Source organism: Chanodichthys erythropterus, chromosome 21 (assembly GCF_024489055.1).
Source record: "Chanodichthys erythropterus isolate Z2021 chromosome 21, ASM2448905v1, whole genome shotgun sequence".
Taxonomy (NCBI): domain Eukaryota; kingdom Metazoa; phylum Chordata; class Actinopteri; order Cypriniformes; family Xenocyprididae; genus Chanodichthys; species Chanodichthys erythropterus.
Window position 1 is genome coordinate 19,295,524 of NC_090241.1, and position 10,100 is coordinate 19,305,623.

The 10,100-nt window shown below is 34.7% G+C and overlaps 1 protein-coding gene across 2 annotated transcripts in view; it reads right to left on the reverse strand.

Annotated features, from left to right (window-relative positions):
- The window catches only part of evi5b (ecotropic viral integration site 5b), a 59,011-nt gene extending 51,977 nt beyond the window's left edge, over positions 1-7,034 (reverse strand). For both annotated transcript variants that reach the window (XM_067372994.1, XM_067372989.1), the window contains exon 1: positions 6,815-7,034. The gene's annotated coding sequence lies outside the window, so the exon portion shown is untranslated. The remainder of the gene's footprint in view (positions 1-6,814) is intronic.
- Positions 7,035-10,100: the final 3,066 nt, after the last annotated feature.

The window sequence follows — 10,100 nt, forward strand, 5'->3', positions numbered from 1 at the left end:
GCCCACACAACTTTTTTTTTTACGATAATATTGTGTTTAAAAAAAAAAAATACCTGTTGTATCCAGGTAATCTTTTCTCCTGACGAAGCATTTACGATCACATCCAATCACACTGATGCCTTTTTTTTTTTTTTTTCATTTGATTATTCAATTTCTGTAGTAGGCTGTTAGCTGAATATTTAGAGATTTAATTGCATGAAAAACAAAGCACCATTTGTATCTTTTTTTCTATTGTTTTTTGTCATGTCTGTAATTTGCTTTTTTGTTTTTATTGTATAGCTAATGGCCTATTCATTTTCAATCATTTTTTTTTATGACTTGCCATTAGTTAGCCTAATATTCTGCTGTGGTATTAAAATTCTAAAAGAATTCTAAGATAATTCTAAAATTTTGCTGGCATTTAAAATTTAAATATCATTTCCAGCAAATATATACTTGATATATATCGGCATCATTAAATAAATTACTTAAGCTTAAGCTTTTGGTCGTATGGCCCACACATAGGCTAATTGTGTTAAATAATCATGATTACAATACTGACCAAAATAATCGTGATTATTATTTTTGCCATAATCAAGCTGCCTCACGCCAGGTTTTACGTAATTTAGAGAATACCATTTGAATATCCAGGAAAGAAAATGAGACTTGAGTTGCTTCTTTTTTTGAAGTCGGATGATATCATAAGGACTATTTTTATGGTTATTTTCATTTATCATACTGAAGAAAGTATGAAGATTCTTCAAAAATTGCCATGAAAAAGAATAGCAGCAGCATATGGATTTAACACAATATAAGGGTGAATAAATAATGACAATTTCTCATTTTTGGGTGAACCATTCCTTTAAAGCAATAAAAACAGTGCAAACCCAAGCTGTCTCTCTGAGTGAACTTTAAACTAAGCGAGCAGGAGGCGGTCATGTCTTTAACTAAAGCTCTGTGTCCTCCACTGTTTGTTATGGATTCTGCTTCAGCTGTCCAAATAGTCCACAGGAGAGCCAACCTGCGGCCCTAACAACACACATCTATATAGAGAGAGCTTTAGGACAACAATTGGCAAACATAGCATAGGGTTATTTTGGAAATCAGCTATTTACCATTTCCAACACCTGTTCAGTACAAGGAAAATAATTTCACTGTAAGTTGACGGAGAGGAATAGGCATTTCACAACAGACAAATTCAATCAATATGCTTGGTTTATGTTACAATAAACTGGCAGCTCACAAAGAGGTAGTCAGGGCTTAGTGTTTTTCACTGTAACCTGTAAAAGATTAAGGCAATTTTTCAATATCAAAAAAATACTTCTAGTATTGTGTAATTGTCCTATTCTAACTTAATTTGCCTTATAAGAATTGTAGTTTGACACTTGTTTTATGCCTAGCAACACTGTACACTGCAACAAAACTTGCACTGTAACTCGATGAACAACCACAAAAACGCTAGTCACAATACTTCTTGAGTGCCACCAAGCCGTAGTTTTATGTAAAAGCAATGGCCCTGGGCATGTAACCAAAAGCGCAAAACTTTTACTGGTTTGTTGGCCAGCATTATTCGTAGTGTGATGGAAAAGAGATTAGAACACCCGTCCTAAAAAAAAAAAGTTGTACTGACAGCAGCCGAATGTTTGAGTTTTAACAGAGGCATTAACTGTTAGCTGTTCATTCAAATTAAAATATTATTGCTCTGAATCTTGGTGTTAACAGGCATTATTTCTGTAAAATATAACCAGAAGTTCAACCAAATGGAAAAATAGCCACCTCAAAAGGATGCATTGGACAGCTTCACAAATGAAGTAACAAACATTTTTACTAAACAATTCATGCAAGTCACACTTCTGCTTTTGATTTCCTTTGCTGTAGGCAACAAAAATTATTTTCTGCACCAAAATGCTTAAATTCCATTCAACCCTAATTTTTCTTTAAAAATGAACTTTGCATAAAGAACAGATGAACAGTCCATGTAGAGCTACACAAGTCTGGATAAATTGAGAATCATACTTTTCTTTTTTCGTTTCAAACAAAGATGACGATTCTCCCATAATTCTGAACAGACAACTAAACAAAATAACATGTAATTTACTAGAGGTTCTGACAAAATGTTAACTGCTGCAGTCCATTTAAAATGTTTAATTAATCTGAATGAATTATTTTACTGTTCAAATTTTATTTTGGAATTATTGAATGAATGGTTCAATGACTCACTCACAGCATTTCTGAACAAATCTATGAATGAATGATTCAATGACAATAATTTTCATTATTTGAAGTGCCAAGTTACTTTCAAAAGTTGATTTGCTATATTTGCACTTTCGCTTCCATAGACATCAGTGTTTATATCCGAACTTTTCCATCCCAGTACTTCTGTGATAGTATACATATGTGTAAGACAGAAACAACAATAGGCCTACTGTGGCTGAAAAAACTGTTGTGAAGCCGTTTCATACCTATACATGATAACTGCTCTCTGGGTCAGCGGCAGCGCAAGAGCAGATTTGAATGTTCTGGTGTGATTTCGTAAAAGGTTTAATAGACAGGCGAATCATTGTTATTTAGGAATAAGATTGTGTGGGTGTTTGAACTGAGGTTGTGATCTTTTAACGATTAATCTAGGGCTGGAACTAAAAAGTTTTAATCCATTAATCTTTCGATTATTTTATTTATTTATTTTCTTGATTAATCAAATAATCTAATGATTTTTTCCACCTCCCGCACTCAGTAGTATGAACAAACAGCTTAAGGGGCTGACATCGTTTTCAACTAAAAATGAAAACTTTTAATGCGTTTTGGCCGTTCATTTACACGACAATGGCCTTTTGAAAAAGGGTTTCAAAGTGCAAGTTTTTGAAAATGATACTGTTATCGTCTCCGTGTAAACAACACAAATCTGTGAAAACATTTAGTCAACAGGCATGCGTGTTTGAGTGCATTCTTTACAAAGTGACATCGCCAACTACTGACCTGGCATGCATAATGCAACGTTTTTAGTCATTTTCACGGATCGTTTTGACTGCATTGTCATCTATACAAAGAAAAATTGTTGCATAAATGTACCCTTAGTCACAAGCGCATTCTAACAAAATTAAATCTGTTCCTCATATAAAGCGATCGAGTATCCTCAGAAAATTTGGACTAAACCACTTAATTCATATGGATTAGTTTTATGATCTCTTCATGAACTTTTTGAAGCATCAAATTTTCAGGTGCATAGCTGTCTATGGTGGGACAGAAAGCTCTCAGATTTCATCAAAAAAATCTTCATTCGTGTTCCGAAGATTAACAAAGTCTTACAGGTTTGGAACGACACGTGTTTGAGTAATTATATGACAGAATTTTCATTTTGGGGTGAACAAACCCTTTAATAGTGCCGCTCTAACTCCATGCATCAAGGCCCAGATGGTCTGCTTCCATATTAAGTAACACACTTTAGGGACTTATTGTAATGGAATGTTTAAGTCTTCAAACCACACTAAGTTTAATGATGTTCTCTGTATGGGCCTGCAGCAAGAGGCCATCTTGCAGGTGGCGTCTTATCTAATGATCTTCTGCAACAGCATGTGTAAATCAAGACTACACTTCTAGTTTTCCACAATGTTTGTCAAAGGAGATGACAATGACAGAGCGGCAACAATACATCTGAATATCGAATGATGAAAAGGCCTTTGCCAGACACAATATAACAAGACTTGTCACTGTTAGACCAAAAAAGGTCTGTGCGAGACTGACCTTTGCAAAAAGTGATTCAGGATACCTTATATACGAAGCAGATTTTTTTTGTTGCATTATATTTTTCCGCTCTTTTTCACCAGTAAGCACTTTGCTGTGAGGGAATTGGCTGGTTTGCTTACATCTGTGCACTACTGCCTGACTCAATCGTACAAGGTTAGAAATTCCCTCAGTCATGCAGTCTGAGATACAAGATACTCTTAAAAAGGAACTGAAATAATGCCTGTCTGCAAAGCAAACAAGTTCCATTTGCTCAGGCCAAATGGAAGCAAGATGTTTGTCTGAGTGTGTATGTCTGTAAAGGGGTGAGAAAGGAAGGACAGAGAAAGAGAGGGAGTGAAGAGCAAGTTTATACGAGGCCACTTAGAGCAAGACTTTAACAAAGCATTCCTGAATCTTCTATTCAATGTGACAAATTGTATGAAGTGAGATGGAGCAGTGCACCAACATGGCTGTGCTGTGTGAATAGGAATAATGAACGATCCCAGTATCCATACAGGGAAAATATAACATCAAAGGTAAGCAAAAAAAAATGTCCCCTCTACCAGACAAGAAACATTCTAGAAGGCAAGTAGAGGCAAGTAATTTGGTCGCATGAATTCGGTTATAATCTCAAGACACATTTACACCCACAAGCCACCACTGAAGAATCTGCCCTCAAAAATCATACCCTTCCCCTTCAAGTCAGTCAACAACAAGCATTAGCATTCCCACACCAGAACAAACTAGAAGACTGTCAGAAGCATTATGTAGTCACATTCAAGATTATCAGCCTGACAAATCAAAGAAATCTTATCACATGACTGACAAACATACCTCAGGTCACAATACAGTCAAATTCCTGAATCTGCATGTTCCAATGAAGTGCTACAACAGCACATAACACAGCAGTTTGGTGTTCACAGAATAAGAAGGATGGGCTCACAACTAAAGTGGATCAGCAGCGATCAGAGGGGGATCAGCTGTAATCACTGCTAAGCCCGAGTTAAAGATCCAGTGGTTCACGTTTCACTCGTGGTTCTAACGACCTTGATGGGGGTCAAAGGATGAAGGCGAGAGGAAAGTATCTGAACTGGAGGAAGGTGTTTTTTTCTCCAACACAGACTTCCTGGACAAGAAATCTTGTCACTCTTAAAAATGTAAAAACCAAAGATAAATGGAGGGGAGAAAACACATCAAAGTAGTTGGCAGTTTTCCTAAAACTATTGATCAACTAATCGCACCACTCTGCATGGCCCTTATGTTTACATTTCATTAACAAAATGGAATATTTAGTCAAAATGGACTTTAAATGGTAATGTTCAATAACACAACAGATTATAACAAGAGTACATATGCCATCAAATATGCCCTTTGACACATTATTATTTTAAGCCCGGGATACACTGCACGATTTTTTGCTGTCCGAGACGAAAGATTGCCATCGTAAAACAATCGTGGCGATTTCTGTGATCGTGGCTCTTATCGGTGGACCTATGTCGTACAGTGAGAGAGGTTCAAAGACGGACGTTTTACCAAAGATAGCATTCAGCATGATCAATGCACAGTCTGTTGCTGCTACAACCTCCGTCTACTGACCAGCCAATAAAAATGCGACATGAAATCAACGTGACACGGCACTATAACTTAAAACTGCTTACCTCAAGCTCTTTTCCCTTCTTCTTTCACCGCTTCCTTTTTTTTCAGCACACATTAAAACTATAACTCCCAATGTGTGATTCAACAACATGGTCTTTTCGTTTACTACTAGCGCACACTGGTGACATTTTATTCTATAGAAACTTGCATCGTAGCCTACGAGTCAACAGGTGTCATCATCGTACAGTCTACAAGCATGTCGTCCCCAAGTTTAATAGATTTAGTGATTTGTAATTATCTTATAGGATTGCTAAAAACGTGCAGCGTATCACGGGCTTTAGACATTGGATGAAACATCTTTACCTGCTATTAGTTTTAAAATAGCTTTTCCACAAACATTTACACTCTGAACTTTGAATTAGAGATGATCACTAGAAAAATTACAAAATAAACACTATGGAAATGTTTTTAAAGCAGGTAAAACTAGACACCCCTCATTTTTATAGGACAGCTTTTACAGGATTTTATATTTAGTGAGTTTTAATATTAAGTAAATGTTTATTTTTTTATTTATTTTAAACATATATTTTTATATTTTCTATATGTCACTATGAAAACTATGAAATATCAAGATTAGGGATCATATCTTGTCCCAGTACTACTCAACATCTCCAAAACCTTCTAGTCACTCAGTGTAAAAACCAAGCAAATATAGCAACATATTTGAATGCATACAATAGAAATACTCCCATGATGATCAGATCATCAGTATTCTTGCTTTGTGTTATAGTATAAAAACACAATGGACTAATGTGTTTGTTTCTGTTTGATGTGATCACACTCCACTAGTTTCTTCTGATCAATGCATTCTGGGTCTCACCCCACCCTAGACTAGACATCTAAACGTGGCATTGTGATCCTTGACAATGTTGTGACCAGACGCACGTGCATTAACCTCTGACTACAAATGTGGAACTATTATTCAAAACTCAAAATAATAAGGCTAACAAATAACAGAGCAATCCAATGGCATTTAAATATATGTTGGCAAACAACCCAGCTCATAACATCAGTCGTACCACATACGTGTGCATGATTTAGATCTAATTATAATAACAATAAATTGCCAACATATAGCAGATTATATCAATATAACCTATAAAGGAATATGATACATTATGCATACTTTAAACTGGCCAGTGTTAAGCTGAGTCTATATTGAGATGTCTCTGGCTAAAGGAGTTAGCAGTGGTGGCTAACGGACAGTCTAGACCTCAACCTGAAATGCTGGAACTGTTTTAAGAGTCTCAAAAATGACAACTGTTATACCTTATTTTAGTATTTAAACTGTGTTTCACTAGCTGACAATTAGCTAGATGAATTGACCCTGAATAACTACATGGACAACTATATAAACAACCACAACAAACAACGGACGTTGGACGGCATTCACCTCCTTACTGCAACAGGCACAAACACACACATACTAGATTAAAACCCGTCTCAAACTGTTTACCTTGAAGTCTTTTTCAATTCCAGGGGTTTTAGCTAAATATTAACTTTCCATGGAGCGAGGTAAAGTTGCATAACCTTGCACACAAGCGCACACTGAGGGTTCAAGCCCGTCGTCAGCGGTCAGTTTTCACACTAGGGCAGGATTTCAACAGTCCAGTCCATAGAGAGGCTGAATGTATAAAGCCCGTGTGTGCGCAGACAGCAAGGCAGTTACCGCAGCTCCTCCAGCAGTCACTCATGCCATCAGAAGACGGGCTGTGCGCTGCGGCTGCGCTGGAAGGAAATGCGCATGCGTACACATGCTCTGCCCGCAGGGCTAACCAGCTCTCTACCACCCTCTGCTGTAAACAGTAGGCTACATGTAAACACACGACACGAGTGCGGACAAAAGGATTAGTTCACTTTCAAATTAAAAATTCCTGATAATTTACTCACCCCCATGTCATCCATGATGTTCATGTCTTTCTTTTTTCAGTCGAAAAGAAATGAAGGTTTTTGAGGAAAACATTCCAGGATTTTTCTCCATATAGTGGACTTCAATGGAGCCAAAACTGTTGAAGGTCAAAATTACAGTTTCAGTGCAGCTTCAAAGCGTTCTACACGATCCCAGACGAGGAATAAGAGTCTTATCTAGAGAAACCATCGGCCATTTTCTAAAAAAAAAAAAATTATATAAGTTTTAACAATAAATGCTCATCTTGAACTAGCTCTCTTCTTCTTCTCTATTAGAATTCTGGCAGTGTAGACACTGCTAAGTGTATTACTGCCCTCCACAGGTCAAAGTTTGAACTAATTGTTATATACTTACACTAGCATATTGTATATGACAATTTAGTTCAAACTTTGACCTGTGGAGGGCAGTAATACACTTAGCAGTGTCTACACTGCTGGAATTCAAATAGAGAAGAAGAAGAAGAGAGCTAGTTCAAGATGAGCATTTATGGTTAAAACTTATAAAAATGTTTAAAAAAAATTAGAAAATGAGCGATGGTTTCTCTAGATAAGACCCTTATTTCTCGTCTGGGATCACTGTGAAGTCCACTATATGGAGAAAAATCCTGGCATGTTTTCATCAAAAACTTTCATTTCTTTTCAACTGAAGAAAGAAAGACATGAACATCATGGATGACATGGGGGTGAGTAAATTATCAGGAATTTTTTATTTGAACATGAACTAATCCTTTAATATAATAATAACAAATTAGAAAAGAATGAAATTAAAAGTAGTGACACTTAACAATTTCAGGGTCCGCCTTCACATTTTACCATAGACGTTCATTGTGCATCTTCACTGATAGATTAAACTACAAATGTAATTCATAAACAAAATCCATAACATTGAGTCCATCTAGGCCTAATTTGTTCTTCACAATACTCTGCCATAAGCCTAGCCTATATCTTGAAGTTGTCACAACAGAAGTGAACTCAAAGCAGTTCAACTTCATTTTGTTGTATCTAAAGCAATAGTTTTAAATTTAACAGTTGTAATGTTTTCTGGAAAATCCCCAAGTGTATTTCATGACTGGAATCAGAGTCTCTCACTGTTTCTATTTAGGCTATCTATGCTGTAGAGATTGTCCATACTTTTTCATATTTTATTAAAACAGGCTGCTCTTATTGTGAAAAGAATAGGCCAGATAATTGAATAAACAACTCACCATTAGATGGCTAGGTCATCTGCAATGTATGTAAATGTAGATTTCTTTTAGAAGTTAGTGACTAGACAGACAGTTCGGATAGCAGAAGACATCGCACAGCAACCAACTTTTCTGGTTTTCCTTGGTTTTGCTGACGTTAATCTCATTTATTTCTGATGTAGGACACACCTTTCGCTTTCCAACAATGCATCACTGACGCAGCAATCAGCCTATTAGAATTGCTTTATACGTGGAACCTATTTTAAGACACAAAAAAGAGAATTACTTTCTCCATGTAATGAGGTTAATGTCTTTTCTTTTAAAGGTGTGTCCATAAAAGTCAAGCTGTCAATATGTTTTGTTTGCATTTCCAAAAAGAAAACATATAAAGGAGAATTCTGTTAAAATTATAAAAGAATAATTGCTCCAGATCTCATAGTTTATGACCACTGTTTACGTAGTTCCATCACAATGTCACTTCCATTACATCTCAAATTATGCATTGTGTTTAACAGCATTCTGTAGTGGAAATAATGGATTTGCAAATTACATTTAAATATTTATAAATTATTTTAAATAATATAAATAATAATATTAACACAATCAAATAATTTTTCATAAAAAATACTCTTTTCCTTAATTTAACAAAATGACAGCTTGATTGTTATAATTTTCTAGTGGATATATTAACGAAAGGAAATATTAACTAGAAATAAAATTAGAATTCCTGCACACTCAGACTTACAAAACATGCACCAACAGTGAAAAATCTGTTAACAGTAATAATCACCACACCTCCAAACACAGCCACAGGACAAAATAAAAGACAACAGGCAATAACAGGTTTTTTAGGCACCTGTCAATTTTGAGAATTTGCGCTTTTTGGCTTTTCATAAAGTGTTTTTTCAGACTGGTGAAAAGAAAACACATCCAAAATACACTTTTAAGTGTATATTTTATAGCACTTTATCTATTTGCATGTACAGATTTCAATAGAGTAAATATCTTTAAAGGCCATTTTCTCAAAATGAGTTTTTTTTATATCTATATTCTGAAGGTTTTTACCAAGGGATTTGTTGGTATATAATTTGCCTGATTTTATACAACATTTTATTCCTAAAAAAAATGGTAAAAAAAAAAAAAAAAAAAAAAAATATATATATATATATATATATATATATATATATATATATATATATATATATATATATATATATATATATATTTTTTTTTTTTTTTTTTTTTCCTGGCTGATAAAAAGATAAAAAGAGATATCCAAAATTCACTCTGTAAAAAACTTTTAATTTAATATGTCCAAAAAATTAAATGAGAATTTTGAACCTGACATAATCCAATATTCAGATTTTTTCTAGAAATGTATGCAAATTAGCACATATTTAATTAGATAACGCCTCATTTGCATATTTAAACATAACATTTTTGAAAACTTGTAATATAATGTTTTTTTTTTTTTTTTTTTGCTATTTTTAATGTAATCAACCAGCTGGGGAAGTATTGTGATATCTATTAGTTATTTATTTATTTTTTTTTACCCTATTCACCTGGGGTGTCTTGTCTTAAATATTCAAATACCTGTTGCAAATAATAAAAAAACAACAACTTCTACACCCAAATGAACTAATTTTACAA